The sequence below is a fragment of the Rutidosis leptorrhynchoides genome, chromosome 6 (genome assembly GCF_046630445.1).
Source record: "Rutidosis leptorrhynchoides isolate AG116_Rl617_1_P2 chromosome 6, CSIRO_AGI_Rlap_v1, whole genome shotgun sequence".
Classification (NCBI taxonomy): Eukaryota; Viridiplantae; Streptophyta; class Magnoliopsida; order Asterales; family Asteraceae; genus Rutidosis; species Rutidosis leptorrhynchoides.
The window spans coordinates 103,490,220-103,508,068 of record NC_092338.1 but is presented as its reverse complement, the minus strand read 5'-3'; positions in this window follow the sequence as shown (position 1 = coordinate 103,508,068).

Below are 17,849 nucleotides of genomic sequence, written 5' to 3'. Positions count from 1 at the left end.
TAATAAAGTTGAAAAGAAAGAAAAAGAGAAGTGCATCAACGATGTGCCTGTGGCAAGAGATTTTCCTGAAGTTTTTCCGGAAGAGTTGCCGGGATTACCTCCATTTAGATCTGTAGAATTTCAAATAGATCTTGTACCAGGAGCTGCACCGGTTGCCCGTGCTCCATATAGACTTGCACCGTCCGAATTAAAAGAACTTCAAAGTCAGTTAAAAGAATTACTAGACCGTGGATTCATACGACCAAGCACTTCACCGTGGGGAGCTCCAATTTTATTTGTTAAGAAGAAAGATGGATCTTTTAGGATGTGTATAGATTATCGTGAATTAAATAAGTTAACTATCAAGAATCGGTATCCACTACCGAGAATTGATGACTTATTTGATCAACTGCAAGGATCATGTGTTTATTCGAAAATTGACCTAAGATCGGGCTATCATCAATTACGTGTCAAAGAAGAGGACATTCCGAAAACTGCTTTTCGGACACGTTACGGTCATTACGAATTTTTGGTCATGCCGTTTGGATTGACGAATGCGCCAGCTGTATTCATGGACCTCATGAATCGAGTTTGTAGTCCATATTTAGATAAGTTTGTTATCGTTTTCATTGATGATATTCTTATCTATTCCAAGAGTGAGCAAGAGCATGAGCAGCATTTAAGTTTAATATTAGAGTTGTTGAGAAAAGAACAGCTATACGCTAAATTTTCTAAGTGTGCTTTCTGGTTGAAAGAAGTGCAATTCCTTGGCCACGTTGTTAGTAGCAAAGGAATTCAGGTTGATCCAGCAAAAATTGAAGCCATTGAAAAATGGGAGACTCCTAAGACACCAATGCAGATACGCCAATTTTTGGGTTTAGCCGGTTATTATAGAAGGTTTATTCAAGATTTTTCCCGAATAGCTAAGCCGTTGACAGCGTTAACGCAAAAAGGGAAGAAATATGAATGGACCTCTGAGCAGGAGAGTGCATTTCAATTACTGAAGAAGAAGTTAACTACGGCGCCTATTTTATCGTTACCAGAAGGGAACGATGATTTTGAAATATATTGTGACGCTTCGCGACAAGGTTTTGGTTGCGTTCTTATGCAACGGAAGAAAGTTATTGCATACGCATCCCGAAAATTGAAGATTCACGAGCGAAATTATACGACGCATGATCTAGAATTGGGAGCAGTCGTGTTTGCATTGAAGATGTGGAGACACTACTTGTATGGAGTTAAATGCAATGTGTTTACTGATCATAAAAGCCTTCAACATATTTTTGATCAGAAACAGCTGAACATGAGGCAACGTAGGTGGGTCGAGTTAATAAACGACTATGATTGTGAAATTCGTTATCATCCCGGGAAAGCGAATGTGGTGGCTGACGCACTAAGCAGAAAGGAACGAGAACCAATTCGAGTACGAGCGATAAACATAAAAATTCGCATGAATCTCAACTCACAAATCAAAGAAGTTCAACGAGAAGCACTTACTAAAGAAAACATAAGAAATGAAATAATGAAGAAGTATGAGAAGCAACTCGTTATACGGGAAGACGGAATTCGATATTTTGCAAACCGTATTTGGGTACCGAAGTTGGGTGGATTAAGGAAGTTGATATTGAATGAGGCACATAAGACAAGATACTCGATACATCCTGGAGTTGGAAAGATGTACCAAGATCTTAAGACACGTTATTGGTGGCCTAATTTAAAGACAGACGTTGCAACATATGTTGGGGAGTGTTTAACTTGTTCTAAGGTCAAAGCAGAACACCAGAAGCCGTCAGGGTTACTTCAACAACCAGAAATCCCAGAATGGAAATGGGATGGTATTACCATGGATTTCATCATGAAGTTACCAAAGACTGCCTGGGGATACGACACCATTTGGGTGATTGTTGATCGTCTCACCAAGTCTGCACATTTCTTGCCTATAAAGGAAACGGATAGGATGGAGAAACTATTACGATTGTATATAAAGGAAATTGTTTCAAGGCATGGAATACCTATTTCCATTATATCTGATCGTGATAGTAGATTTACCTCAAAGTTCTGGCAATCACTACAGGAGGCACTAGGAACTCGTTTGGATATGAGTACCGCATATCATCCGCAAACGGACGGGCAGAGTGAAAGAACAATTCAGACTCTTGAAGACATGCTCAGGGCATGTGTGATCGATTTTGGAAACGGATGGGATAAGTATCTACCATTAGCAGAATTCTCGTATAATAATAGTTATCATGCGAGCATTAAAGCTGCACCATTCGAAGCATTGTACGGAAGGAAGTGTAGATCTCCTATCTGTTGGAATGAAGTAGGAGATCGACAATTAACTGGTCCCGAGATCATACATGAAACTACTGAAAAGATAGTACAAATCAAGGAGAGATTGAAAACAGCCCGTAGTCGCCAAAAGAGCTACGCCGATGTCCGAAGGAAACCATTAGAGTTTCAGATCGGTGACATGGTTATGTTAAAGGTGTCACCATGGAAAGGTGTAATACGTTTTGGAAAAAGGGGTAAACTGAACCCAAGATATGTAGGCCCGTTCAAGATCATCGAACGCATTGGACCGGTAGCTTATCGACTCGAGTTACCGCAACAACTCGCTGGAGTACATAATACCTTTCACGTCTCGAACCTTAAGAAGTGTCTTGCAAAGGAAGACCTCACCATTCCTCTTGAAATGCTCGAAGGGGTCCCGAGTTTACTTGGGAACGAGAGGATCAGATGAAACAAAAGTATCCACACTTGTTTCTCGATGACGCAAAATAGGTACAATTTTAAAATTTCGGGACGAAATTTATTTAACGGGTAGGTACTGTAATGACCCGCACTTTTTCGATCGTTCTATACTTATAAGATTAATATTTACATAAATTAAACCTTACCAACATGATAAGCAATCCAAATTGTTGAGACTTATGTTTTTGAAATGAGTTTTACACAACGTTTGACCGTCTAGTTTGACCGATGATATCACGAACTATATAACATATGATAATTATACGTTTGTGTATATATATGTATATATAAATATTTAACATGATCTAAGGATGTTTTAATATCTCATTTTGTATTAATAACAATAAGTTATAAGTATATTTTGAAACTACTAACTTAAGTTTTCAAAACGATAACCATACGCAACGTTATTTGACATAAATACTTATAACATATAATGTTTATACATATATCGTATATGTAATGTATTTAATCACTTTTAAAGACTTAAATACATAAAACAATATAAGTATATTCACAAAAGATAGCTATATTTGAATTCTCATTCCATTTTTCACAAGATTTTCTATACGTATATCTAGAGTATATGTACTCGTATCATACCTAGCTTCTATACGTATTTACTATTGGTATATACACATCAAATCACCACCAACCAGCCCTTGTTCAATGCCTTATGTATAAGGTAACTACTTTTGTTATCTAGTATGACAATTTCACATGATTAAAAGATTTTTTTCACAAAATTACAAACTTATACACCTTTTACACCACCATTTATACTCCATTCCATTTTCATTTTACTACACATTTCCTTTAACTAAAACACACTCTTAAGAAACTCCATAACCATTCAGCTAGTATCCATGAAGATCTAGCCATAAAAACATCACTTAAACACCACAAGAAAAACCTTACAAAAACACTTCAAGAATCCTTTCAAGAACACAAGTTTACTTCCAATCTTTCATCCAATTCCATCACTCTTTTGGTTCTAGGTCTTTACTCCTCTTTTACAGCAATCTTGTCCAAGTAACTTGAGGTAGTAACTATGTTCATAACCTTATTCGATTCATATATGTATAGCTATCTTATTTTATGGTATAAAATTTTAACAACAAGAACATAGTTTGAATGTTTTCAAACTTGTTTGCAAACTAAATAGATCCTTCTAACTTAACTTTTAAAATACTTCAAGACCTGTAATATTTCATAAATATATGCTAATTTAACAAGGTATAACTTGGTTTTTCAAAGAACACCTTAAAAACTGAATTTACGACGTTGGAGTGCAACCGGGGGCTGTTTTGGGTTGGATAATTAAAAACCATCTTAAACTTTGAATTGGAGGTTTATTTTCTGGAAAAATGATTTTTACTATGAATATGATAACACATAAAAATTTCATGATTTAACTCAAAGTATAAGTATTTTTAGAAAAATAATCATTTAAGGTTGTTTACATGATGGAAAATGATTAACTTCATAAGTTTCACTAAAGTTTGACCTATGACCTGTGATTTCGAATACAAACAAAGGTATTTACAGTTCATAGTCTTAAAGAGGGACTCGATCCAAGGAAGTGGCAAGTTGAATCAACGAAAACGGAGTTGTAACGAAGAAACTATGACCAAAACGAGATCGGATATCTAAGACTAGTTTAGCTACGAAAATAATTGAAGAAAATTAAATAAATCACATCTTTTTAAAATAACATGATATTTTATATATATGTACTCATAATTTAATTTTATATGGTTCAGGATCACCCGTAAACAATACGAGAAGATTAATCATAAGATCCCATGATTGTACGCAACACGTCATTTGACAACACCGGTACTTTATGTACGCAACACGTCATTTGACAACACCGGTACCGTGGGTCAAGATTAATCTCGACCAATACATATACGATGGGGGTTTTTATTTATTTCATTGGGGGTTTATTAAACACTTAAAAATGAACCATTAAAATTGAATTACTAACATCGGACTGCTAACTACGGACTAAGGAATTATTAAAAGTATTAAAAGTATTATAAGTATATATATGTGACGTTTGTTTAAAAAGAAAAGGTATTGATATATTATATATGGATAGGTTCGTGATATCAATCGGAGACCAAGTCAAAATTACATATCTTCAAGACGAAAGTGAGTATATAGTCCCACTTTTAAACTCTAAGTATATCGGGATGAGAATACATGTATTTTATGTTTTACGTTATGGACACAAGTAACTGAAAAATATATCCTACGTTGAGTTGTACCACTGGCATACTTCCCTGTAGCTTGGTAACTGTTATTTACAGCGGTATTGTAAACGCGAATCCTGTTGATAGATCTATCGGGCCTGACAACCCCAACCGGACTGGACGACCAGTATTCAACGGTTGCACAGTACTTCGTTTTGTGACTACACTTGGTACGGTGTAGTAAGATTTCATAATAAAGGGAATATGCGACGTGATTAAATGTTAAGTATGGTTACCAAGTGCTCAACCACTTAGAATATTTTTATTAAAATGTTTATATATGAAATCTTGTGGTCTATATTTATATCGCTGCCGGCATTAAACCTATATCTCACCAACTTTATGTTGACGTTTTAAGCATGTCTATTCTCAGGTGATAATTAGAAGCTTCCGCTGCAACATGTTGAATTTAAGCAAGATCTTGAGTATGCATATTTGTGTTAAAAATAAAACTGCATATCCGAGGAATTGTAATGTAAAATATGCTAGAAATCGTATTGTTATCATCACATGTAAAGTTTGTAAGTCTAAGATTATCGCTAAACGATAATCATCTTTATATTGTCTAAAGCTTGTATTAACATAAGAGTTATGGTTTGTAATGTAAAATAAATGCAGTTGTTCTTTTAAAAATGTCACATATAGAGGTCAATACCTCGCAATGAAATCATACGTTATCTAAGTTCTTATGGTTAAGGACGGGTTATGACAAGAGTACTATCTTTACCGATCACAAAAGTCTTCAACACATCTTCGATCAAAAGCAACTAAACATGAGACAGCAAAGGTGGATTGAAACCTTAAACGATTACGATTGCGAGCTTCGTTACCATCCCGGAAAGGCAAATGTAGTAGCCGATGCCTTAAGTCGAAAAGAAAGAGCGGTGCCTCTTCGTGTCCGAGCCTTAAACATCACCATCCACACCAACCTTAATAGCCAAATTCGGGTAGCCCAAGATGAGGCTCTCAAGGATGAAAATGTTTCACATGAGCTCTTGAACATTCTCGTCTCTCGATTAGAAATTAGGGAGACCGGACTCCGATATTTTGCTGGAAGGATTTGGGTGCCTAGCTATGGGGACCTATGAAGCCTTATTTTAGATGAAGCCCATAAGTCACGATACTCGATTCACCCCGGTGCTAATAAGATGTACCACGACCTTAAAGAACAATATTGGTGGCCGAACATCAAAAGGGACGTAGCTACTTATGTTGCCAAGTGTTTGACATGTTCCAAAGTCAAAGCCAAACACCAAAGACCGTCCGGGTTACTTCAACAACCCGAAATCCCGCAATGGAAGTGGGAAAGAATAACAATGGATTTTATCACCAAACTACCAAAAACGATGGGCGGTTATGATACCATTTGGGTTATTGTTGACCGTCTCACCAAATCCGCACACTTTCTCGCCAAGAAGGAGACCGACAAAATTGAGAAACTTGCACAACTTTACATCAAGGAGATCATAGCCCGACACGGTGTACCTTTATCGATCATCTCCGAGATGGCCGTTTTGTTTCTAGATTTTGGCGTACCTTGCAAGCAGCGTTGGGAACGCGTTTAGACATGAGCACCGCATATCACCCTCAAACCGATGGACAAAGCGAACGCACAATTCAAACCTTGGAGGACATGTTACGAGCTTGCGTGGTTGATTTTGGAAAAGCTTGGGACAAGCACCTACCTCTCGCCGAGTTCTCTTACAACAATAGTTATCACGCGAGTATTAAAGCCGCACCTTTTGAAGTGCTATATAGCCAAAAATGTCGTTCACCTCTTTGTTGGGCCGAGGTAGGCGACGTGCAAATCACCGGACCCGAACTCATTCACGAAACCACCGAGAAGATCGTACAAATCCGAGATAGGCTTCGGACGGCCCGGAGTCGTCAAAAGTGCTACACCGACAAAAGACTCAACGACCTCGAATTTCAAGTCGGTGACCGAGTAATGTTAAAAGTCGCACCTTGGAAAGGTGTAATCCGTTTTGGGAAATGCGGGAAGCTAAATCCGCGGTATATTGGTCCTTTCGAAATCTTGGAGCGTATTGGAACCGTTGCTTATCTTTTAGATCTTCCACCTCAATTGAGCTCCGTTCATCCTACCTTCCATGTGTCTAACTTGAAAAAGTGTCTTGCCGAACCCGATATCGTCATCCCTCTTGAGGAACTTACTATTGATGACAAACTTCATTTTGTGGAAGAACCGGTTGAAATTGTGGACACCTCCATCAAGACGTTGAAACAAAGCCGAATTCCGATTGTTAAAGTCCGTTGGAACGCCAAAAGGGGACCCGAGTTTACTTGGGAAAGACAAGATCAAATGCAAAAGAAATACCCTCACTTATTCCCGGTCCCAGAAACGCAAGATTTCGAGGAAGAAACAATGACTACTACGCTTACTTAAATTTCGGGACGAAATTTCTTTTAAGAAGTAGGTAATGTAACATCCCGCCTTTTTCTGTTTACTTTTCCGTTTAATGATTTAAATTCCGTTATATGTTTATGACATCCCTCGTTAATACGCGTTTTAAAATATCTCGTTTAGGTAATTCACGCACCCGCAACCAAACTCGAGGGACTAGTTTCGCCAAAGTGCCAAGGAGGTGACTAGCTTTTGACTAGTCAACCCCACCTCCCATCTTTTTCATTTCATTTCTCTTTTCTTTCATTACTTCCTTATTTTCTTTCAAATCTCCATTACAAGAATCATCATCTAATTCCAATCGAGCAAGCTTCAATTAAAACAAATTACATATTTGGAATCCTTGTGACTTCCTCTTCGATTCCATACCGATTTCATTACATTTGGGTAACTTTCTAAAATCACTAGATTTTGTGTTCTTGAAGTTTTTAACTTATAAAGTTGTTAATTAGTGTCTATGGCTCAAGTCTAACATGAATATATGATTTATATGTTCGATCTTGTTATTTTTGATAACTAGCATGAACTTGAAAGTTTGGTGTGTTTGATTGGTGATTTGATTGCTTAAATGTTGATTAATGTTATAAATGCATGTATTAAATGTGTTCCTAACATCACTAGCTTCAATTTGATGTGTAGGTTGTTTTAGAAAACTTCATAAATATGATTAGTGATTTTGATGTTATTGGTTAGGGTTTGATAGAATTGAATGTGAACATTTAATGTATTGAATGCCATGAATTGTTGTTAGTAAGTAGTTAGTTGTATTGTATGCTTGATTACCTACGAAACGGCGCGTTATATGGATGCATTTAATTCCCGAATCAAAAAAACGTGCATTGATGAACTTGAGCATTAATTGAGCATTAAATGTTGGAAAGTCGGTTATTTGAAATGATGTTTTTGGTTGGTGAAATGTAATTAGTTGTGTTCTTTGTCAAATTACCTTTCTAACGATATAAGATACGAGTTCTAAGTGTTTACGGTTTGTGTTTTATGTTTATTTGAATTTTGGTTTGGGACTTAGATAATTGAGACTGACCAGGTACCAGCACCCGTTATTCGCCGCGGCGCGGCCAGCCTATGTCGCGGCGCGACAATAGGCGTAGTTTGATTCTGACCTACATGGTCAAAATTCGAAAAATGTTTGCTATGCTACGCACCTCCGATTCACATGTAACTTGTTCTAACATGCTTATATATGAATAAAAACCTCAGAAAAATAGTTCGGGACCCGACCCGAACGTTTTGACTTTTTCGTTGACTTTGACCCGACCAAAGTTTGACTTTTTGTCAAACTTAACCAAATACTTATACAATCATTCTAACATGCTTTTATACTTGTACCTTGCATGAAACTTGATAATTTGATTCACATGCTATAATGATCGAGTCGTAACGAGCCATAGGACTAATTGAACATCTTTGACCTATCGTGTTTACCGTTATTGATACGACCTATTTGTTTAGGTCAAGACTAGTATTGTTCTTTGCACACGTTACTTATTGAAGTATTTATTACTCGTGCACACAAGGTGAGATCATAGTCCCATCTTTCAAACAACTTTTATGCTTTAAACTATGGGATGAGAAACATATACGTATCATACTTTTACACTTTGAACATAAGTACGGAAACGAACATTCCACGTACGGGTTTGAACAAAAATTCTCAATTCAATTATCATTAGTTACATTTGCAGGGTGTAAACGTGAACTTATATTATGTGATCACATGGGCTTGACGAGCCTCATTCGGACGGTTCGCTACCGTTAGCGGATGAAATATATTTTCGGGTCTAGTGTATGTTCTAACACTACGCAAAGGGTGCAAAACAGTTAAGTTTGATAATTGGGTGCCCGCGAAACAAATAACTTTGGAATGCAAATGATTTTGATAATCATATTATATTAAATCTTGTGGTTCAAATGCAACGTTTACTAAAACACCTATGATTTCACCAACGTTTTCGTTGACAGTTTTCTATATGTTTTCTCAGGTCCTTGAATGCTTAAGGATACATGCTTCCTCTTACTTTTTGATACTTGCTTGGATGTCGAGTATACGTGCAATGTTGGAGCGTCTTTTGACTACTTTTATAAATTGTGTCGCATAGGTTTCATTTGTACGTTAAACATTGAAATGTAACTAGTCATTGAACTACTTTTGTAAACTTGAAACATCCTTTTACTTATGAAATGAATGCGACATATTTTGGTCAAACATCACGTTAAAGACTTATGACCACGTAACGGGACCTAAGTAGTCGGCGCCGTCAAACATGATTTGGTCGGGTTGCTACAAGTTAGAAGGATTAACTTTTATTTTCGAACAAGTTTAGAATTAACTAAACTATGTTCTAGTGATTACAAGTTTAAACCTTCGAATAAGATAGCTTTATATGTATGAATCGAATGATGTTATGAACATTATTACTACCTCAAGTTTTCTGGATAAAACTACTGGAAATGAGAAAAATGGATATAGCTTCAAAGGATCCTTGGATGGCTTGAAAGTTCTTGAAGCAGAATCATGACACGAAAACAGTTCAAGTAAGATTTTCACTCGAAATAAGATTGTTATAGTTGTAGAAATTGAATCAAAGTTTGAATATGAAAATTACCTTGAACTAGAAAGATAACCTACTGTAAATAACAAAGGTTCCTTGATCTTAGATGATTACTTGGAATGGATTAGAAAGCTTGGAAGTAGACTTGCAAACTTGGAAGTATTCTTGATTTTTATGAAACTATACTTATGGAATTTATGAAGAACACTTAGAACTTGAAGATGGAACTTGAGAGAGATCAATTAGATGAAGAAAATTGAAGAATGAAAATGTTTGTAGATGTTTTTGGTCGTTGGTATATGGATTAGATATAAAGGATATGTAATTTTGTTTTCATGTAAATAACTCATGAATGATTACTAATATTTTTGTAATTTTATGAGATATTTCATGCTAGTTGCCAAATGATGGTTCCCACATGTGTTAGGTGACTCACATGGGTTGCTAAGAGCTGATCATTGGAGTGTATATACCAATAGTACATACATCTAAAAGCTGTGTATTGTACGAGTACGAATACGGGTGCATACGAGTAGAATTGTTGATGAAACTGAACGAGGATGTAATTGTAAGCATTTTTGTTAAGTAGAAGTACTTTGATATGTGTCTTGAAGTCTTTCAAAAGTGTATGAATACATATTAAAACACTACATGTATATACATTTTAACTGAGTCGTTAAGTCATCGTTAGTCGTTACATGTAAATGTTGATTTGAAACCTTTAAGTTAACGATCTTGTTAAATGTTGTTAACCCAATATTTATTATATCTAATGAGATGTTAAATTATTATATTATCATGATATTATGATATATTAATATATCTTAATATGATATATATACATTTAAATGTCGTTACAACGATAATAGTTACATATAAGTCTCGTTTCGTAATTCTTGAGTTAGTAGTCTTGTTTTTACATATGTAGTTCATTGTTAACACACTTAATGATATATTTAAATATCATTTTATCATGTTAAATATAGTGTATCAATATCTTAATATGATACATATGTATTTAGTAGACGTTATCATAACGATAATCGTTATATATATCATTTCGAGTTTCTTAACCTAGTAATCTCATTTCTTATGTATATCACACATTGTTAATATACTTAGTGAGATACTTACTCATCATAATCTTATTTCAACCATATATATATGTCAATATATATACCACAACATGTAGTTTTTACAATTTTGTAACGTTCATGAATCGCCGGTCCACTTGGGTGATCAATTGTCTATATGAAACTTATTTCATTTAATCAAGTCTTAACAAGTTTGATTGCTTAACACGTTGGAAACATTTAGTCATGTAAATATCAATCTCAATTAATATATATAAACATGGAAAAGTTCGGGTCACTACATACCATCTCCTATCGATCTCTTGAACGAACTTACGAAAGGAATATTTAGGTCTTCAATTAGCAACCTGCAAAGATAATGTTGTTCCAAGTACCGAAAGTCGAGAGACAAGCAAACCCGCCTCCCAACCTCAAGCCACCGTCAATTCCATAAATACTTCGAATAATTTTGACCCATAAGCAATTCGCTCCGGTTTTAAACCTCCGCCACCACTTGGCCAAAAGAGCAAGATTTTTTCTTTTGAACGACCCGATGTTTAGACCCCCCCCCCCTCCTGTATGGTAAACAAGTGGTCTTCCAATTAACCCATGGAATTTTATTACCCGAAAGATCCCCGCCCCAAAAAAAGTTACGTCTCACACTCTCAAGAATTTTAAGCACACAAGGTGGAGCACGGAAGAGCGCGAAATAATACAATGGAAGACTATTAAGCACCGATTTTAGGAGAACCAACCGTCCACCAAAGGACATCGTACGCATTTTCCATTCCGAAAGCCTCTTGATGTGCGTAGAGGTGTATACGAAATAGTGATATTTTTACAAGGAAATACTATTAAATACGATACAATTTTACACAAGTTATTTAATTATTTATAGAGTGGAAATACCTAAACCTTGCTACAACACTTATAGGCAGTGTACCTAATCGTACAGTAGTGTAGTTTTTAGTAAGTCCGATTCGTTCCACGGGGAGCTAGCCAAGTTTAACGCTATATTTTTAAAACTATATTTGTAAATATATAAATATATATATAGGTAGTATTATTATTATAAAAGGGGGATTTTACCATTTAATGACCGGTTTGTCGATTTTAAAACTTTAGCCGCAGTTAAAACCTAATGTAAAATATTAAAAATAAAACTTAATTTAAAGCATAAAGTAAATGACAATAATTAAAGTGCGATAAATAAAAGTGCGATAAATAAAATGATAATAAATAAAATTGCGATAATTAAAAAGTACGATAATTAAAAGTGCAATTAAATAAAACGACAGTAAATAAAAGTGCGATAAAATATGAAATAAAGGAATTATGCTTATTTAAACGTTCCGTAATCATGATGTTCGACGTATTGATTTTAGTTTATTACCATGGGTTAATTGTCCTTTGTCCTGGATTATTCAATATGTCCATCTAATTTTTGTCCATAACAGTCCATCAGTCATAAATATAAAGTGCGAGTGTCCTCGTCAAATTATCCTTATATTCGAAGTCAAATATTCCAACTAATTGGGGACTTAAACTATAATTACACCAATTTTCCTTGTATATAATTCACCCCTGTTTTAATAAGTCCATTGACTATTAATCCATTCCCGTGTCCGGTTAAATGAACGATTATTAGTATTTATAAATATCCTGCCCATCGTGTCCGATCGAGTGTATGTGGTTATTTATAATTACGTCCAATTGTAAATCTTTATATTAAATTAATGAACTATCATTCAATTAAACAAATATAAAGCCCATTAATAGCCCATAGTCTAATTTCCACAAGTGTCGTTCTTTTGTCCAAACCCCAATTATGGTACAAAGCCCAATTACCCAATCTTAATATTTAGCCCAACATCACGATTACTTCGGCTTAAATAAGCATAATAATAACTTAGCTACGAGACCTTAATTTAAAAAGGTTGAACATAACTTACAATGATTAATAATAGCGCAGCGTTACACGGACAGAATTTCGACTTACACACTTACAACATTCGCTAACATACCCTTATTATTATTAAATTAAAATTAAAATTATAATATATATATATATATATATATATATATATATATATATATATATATATATATATATATATATATATATATATATTACTGGAGAGATAGAGAGAAAAAGGTGTGTAACATTCGGCCGAAAACTGCGAAATTTATAGATGTGGCCAGAGTTTCACTGCCATGCGATCGCATGGAAATTGTGCATCCTAGCCATGCGATCGCATGGCCAGCTGGATCAGCTCACATGTTGTTGTTTTCTAGTTTGCCGATGTTTTTAATATATAATACAATATATATATAATTTTAAGAATTAATTATATATTATATTATATTCATGTGCATAGTTGACTTGTAATTTTTAGTCCGTTGCGTCGAGCATTGAGAGTTGACTCTGGTCCCAGTTCCGGATTTTCGAACGTCCTTTCGTACTATTTAATATCCTGTATTTTGCGTTTTGTAACTTGTACTTTTGTAATTTTGAGACGTTTCTCATCAATAATTTGAACCACTTTGATTGTACTTTGTACTTTTTAGCTTTTTGGTCGTTTGCGTCTTCAAATCGTCGAATCTGTCTTTTGTCTTCACCTTTTATTATTTAAACGAATATCACTTGTAAATAGAACAATTGCAACTAAAAGCTTGTCTTTCTTGAGGGATAATGCTATGAAATATATGTTCGCTTTTAGCATTATCACCTCTTCTTAATCTTAAGGATTACCGGATCCCAATCTTTTACTTTCCTCATTTTGGCACCGATAGGCAATCCTAAATAAATAAATAAATGGGAATTTTTTGGCTTGGCATCCCATTCGTCTTGCTAGACTTTCAATTTCACCCGCATTGGCACCCACACCTTAAAGACAACTCTTGTTGAAATTAACTTTGAATCCCGAAGCTAGCTCACAACATTTCAAAATATTAGTGAGATTACGCGCATTAGCTTGAGACCACTCACCAAGGAACATCGTGTCATCCACATATTGTAAGTGTGAAAGTAGAACCTTATCACTACCTACTTCCACCCCATTAAATAGACCCTTAGATACCGCGGCTTTGGTGAGTATATTAAGGCCTTTCGCAGCAAGAATGAAAAGAAAGGGAGATAATGGATCTCCTTGTCGAACCCCTCGCCCAAGATAGAACTCACGGGTAGGAGATCCGTTGATAAGAATGGAAATACTAGCCGATTTCAAGCAAGCAAGGATCCACTTACACCATTTCTCACCAAATCCCATACATCTCATGACTTCAAGGAGGAAATCCCAATTCAAACTATCAAAAGCCTTTTTGAAATCAACCTTAAATATAAGCCCTTTCTTCCTATTTGATTTCAAGTAGTCAATAGTTTTGTTTGCAACAAGAACGCCATCAAGAATGTACCTCTCACTTAGGAATGCACTTTGCTCTGAACCAACTAGCCCAGGAATTACCTTCCGTAACCGATCATACAAAATTTTGACAATTATTTTGTAAAAACTACTGATTAGGCTAATAGGTCTATAGTCGCCAAGTGTGATGGGATCATTCTTTTTAGGAATCAATGTAACAAAGGAGGCATTACATCCTTTCAAAAATTCCCCCTTTTCCCAAAACCACGAGATAGCATTTATCACATCGCCTTTAATCACCCCCCAAAACTTCTTAAAAAATCTTAAGTTGAACCCATACGAACCCGGGGCTTTACCGCTACCACAATCGTTAATTGCCTCTACAATCTCTGCCTCCTCAATAGCTACCTCTAGCCCGTACGCCTCTTCACTGGATAAAGTCGGGTAGTTTAGCTCATTAAGACTAAATCTGGGTCCCGAGCGTTCACTAAAGATGTTTTGAAAGTGATTGTAAGCCGCCTCCTTTATGTCAAGGGAATCCTCACACCAAACGCCATTAATACTTAAACCCCTAATATTGCATTTGTTGTAACCCCTTTTTATTACCGAGTGAAAGTACCTAGTATTCTCATCACCTTCAAACACCAAACGAACTCTCGCCTTTTGTTTCAACATGTTGCTTTTCATTTTCTCCTTTTGAAACCATTCCTTCCTAACCTTCGGCCACTCGACTCTTTCATCATCATTTAATTGCCCCGTTTCAGCCCGAAGTTCAAACGCATTAGCCATCGCTCTAAAAAGCTCAATCTCACCCTCTAGATTGCCAAATTTTTGTAAACTCTTTGACTTTAGAGTAGCTTTCACTTTTTTAAGCTTATTTCTTAACCGACAGTCTAAACGCGAGCCACCACCAACTTATTCATCCCACACTTCTTTTATACAGTCCTCAACTCCTTCGAAATCTAGCCAATCATCAAACACCTTAATCGGTTTCGGCCCAAAGTTTTTGACATCATTCTTTAGAATGATCGGACAATGGTCTGACTTCCCTCGTTCCAATGCAACTACCGATAAACAAGACCACATATGATGAAACAAATCGTTTACAAGAAAACGATCTAGCTTACTGAATTTGAGACCATCATCACTGACACGAGTGAAAATACGTCCCCCCAACGGAATATCAACTAACTTGGTGTTTTCGATAAAATCGTTGAACTTTTTCGACCTGGCTTCAATAAAATTACAATTGAACCTTTTGTTAACATTTCGAACCTCATTAAAGTCTCCACCCATTAACCAAGCCTGATTATTGTTGCTCAACACCAAATTATGGAGAAAGTCCCACATTTTTTGCTTGTTGGAATCATCGTGTGGTCCTTAGACATTCAAGATGTTGAACTCCTTATCCGTGTTCTTCAATTTACCTCGAATCCCAATACAATGATCATAAATGAACGAGTTAGTCATCTCAAAACAATCAACATCCCATATGATTAGTTGACCCCCTGACTTCCCGACCATCTCTTTTTGTATAAAATTATAGTTACAATTACCCCATAAACCACGAATCTAATTAAGATCAACAGTGTGTAATTTCGTTTCTTGAAGCAACGCAAAATTAGGCCTTACACTACGACACAACCCTTTAAACCAACCCACCTTACTTTCCTTCCCCACCCCAAAACCCCTTATATTTAACGACATGATTATCATAAAAAGTTGAAAGAACGAACAGAAAACATAACCAGTGGGTTAGTGAATGGATTTATCCACCCACTTCAACCCCATTTGTTGCCCAAACTCCTTAAGTCCCTCATTATCAATGGAAAACGATGAAGACATAGAATTAAAATTCGAAGCTTGCCTGTTATTGCTCTCTAAATTCACTATGAGATTCTCTCCAGCAGATCGAGACGGTTTCGAACTTTTCTTGGCAGCAAAATTATGAGATAAGATCCTAGAAGATGCCTTACAATTCCTTAAATGGGTTCTCCCACCCTCGGATTTCTTTGATTTCTTAGGCGTATGCCTAGTTTTCTCAGTCACTGAATGCCCCAATTTCCTAGATGCCTCTTGTTGATTTGGTTTAAGGCACTCATTAACACGAACCGTAGAGCAAGAATCGACTGGGGTATCATTTAGATCAATCGACCCAAGCCCAGTGTTAAAAGTATTGGGTACGACATCCACTTTAATTGGGTTAGTAGAATTAACACATGTTGGGCTAGTTTGTAATGAATCCTTGTTATCCGAGTTTGCTGCACTAACCCTGATGGGGCAGGATTGGGCTTCAAACAAATGGATATCGTTGGGCCCAATTCCACCCGAAGAATTACCCATATCGTCTTGGGCTGCCTCTAGCCCAATAACACTAGCAATATTCTCTACACCTTCCTGAGTTGCAACAGGCCCATGCTCATTATTCCTGTGAACTTTAGAATTTTGGCCAACTGTATCATTATAATCCTTAGCCGTTTCATGTTCAGCATCATTGAAGCAACCTGTACCGATATTTGTGTAGTCGCCAACACCATCATTAAGAACATTCTCCAATGTGCTTTTTCCTCCAAGATCTGCATGCCCTTAAGTTTTCCCATGACAATTTTCTTGAATGATGTAACCTGCATTAACTCCACTCGATTCTCCATCTTCCTCCACATGTTCCTTCGTCTTCTCTATCTGAACAGGATCATTCACCTGAGAACAGCTACCGGTTTTTTCATTTGACCTTTGGTGACCCAAATTAGGTTCCTCAGCAAAGATAGGGAACTCTTCATCATACAAATCGAACGTATCATCCACATATTCCTCATCTGAACTGCTATCTTCATAACCCCCATCTTCTACATGTGCTCCTGAAGGATTTGTGGAATCGATATCCAATCGTATAACACGGTCAGTGTTTTCTTTAATCGTTGCAAATACTGGGACAAGATTATCAATCACAATGTTAACCAAGCCATTGATGTGGCCTGTGTCACCCATATGCAAAAGAACATGCCCAGTAATCAGGTTTTGATTTTCCTCAGTGATATTACAATTTTCCATCGAGACTACCCTACCACATTTAGCAGCGATGGAACTAAAGACCTCCTCATTCCAGCAAGTGACAGGAACTCCATTAATATCTACCCAGACCAGCCTACCATTGGAAGGCCAATAATTCAACCCTAATCGTTTAATATTATTACACCACTTATATATCGAATGGTTTTTGTTATTAAGCAGAATCTCGATAGCATCCTTTGACTTGAACACAATCATGACTTCAAATCCCCCAAGATATTTAATATGGAAGTCGACCAATCCATCTGCTAAGCATAGAGATTCGAATTGATTAAGTAATTCCATCCTTTTGAGTTCTACTACGATACATCTCTCTAACAAATTAAGGTTACAATCCTGTTTGCTGGCCGTGACAATCCTTT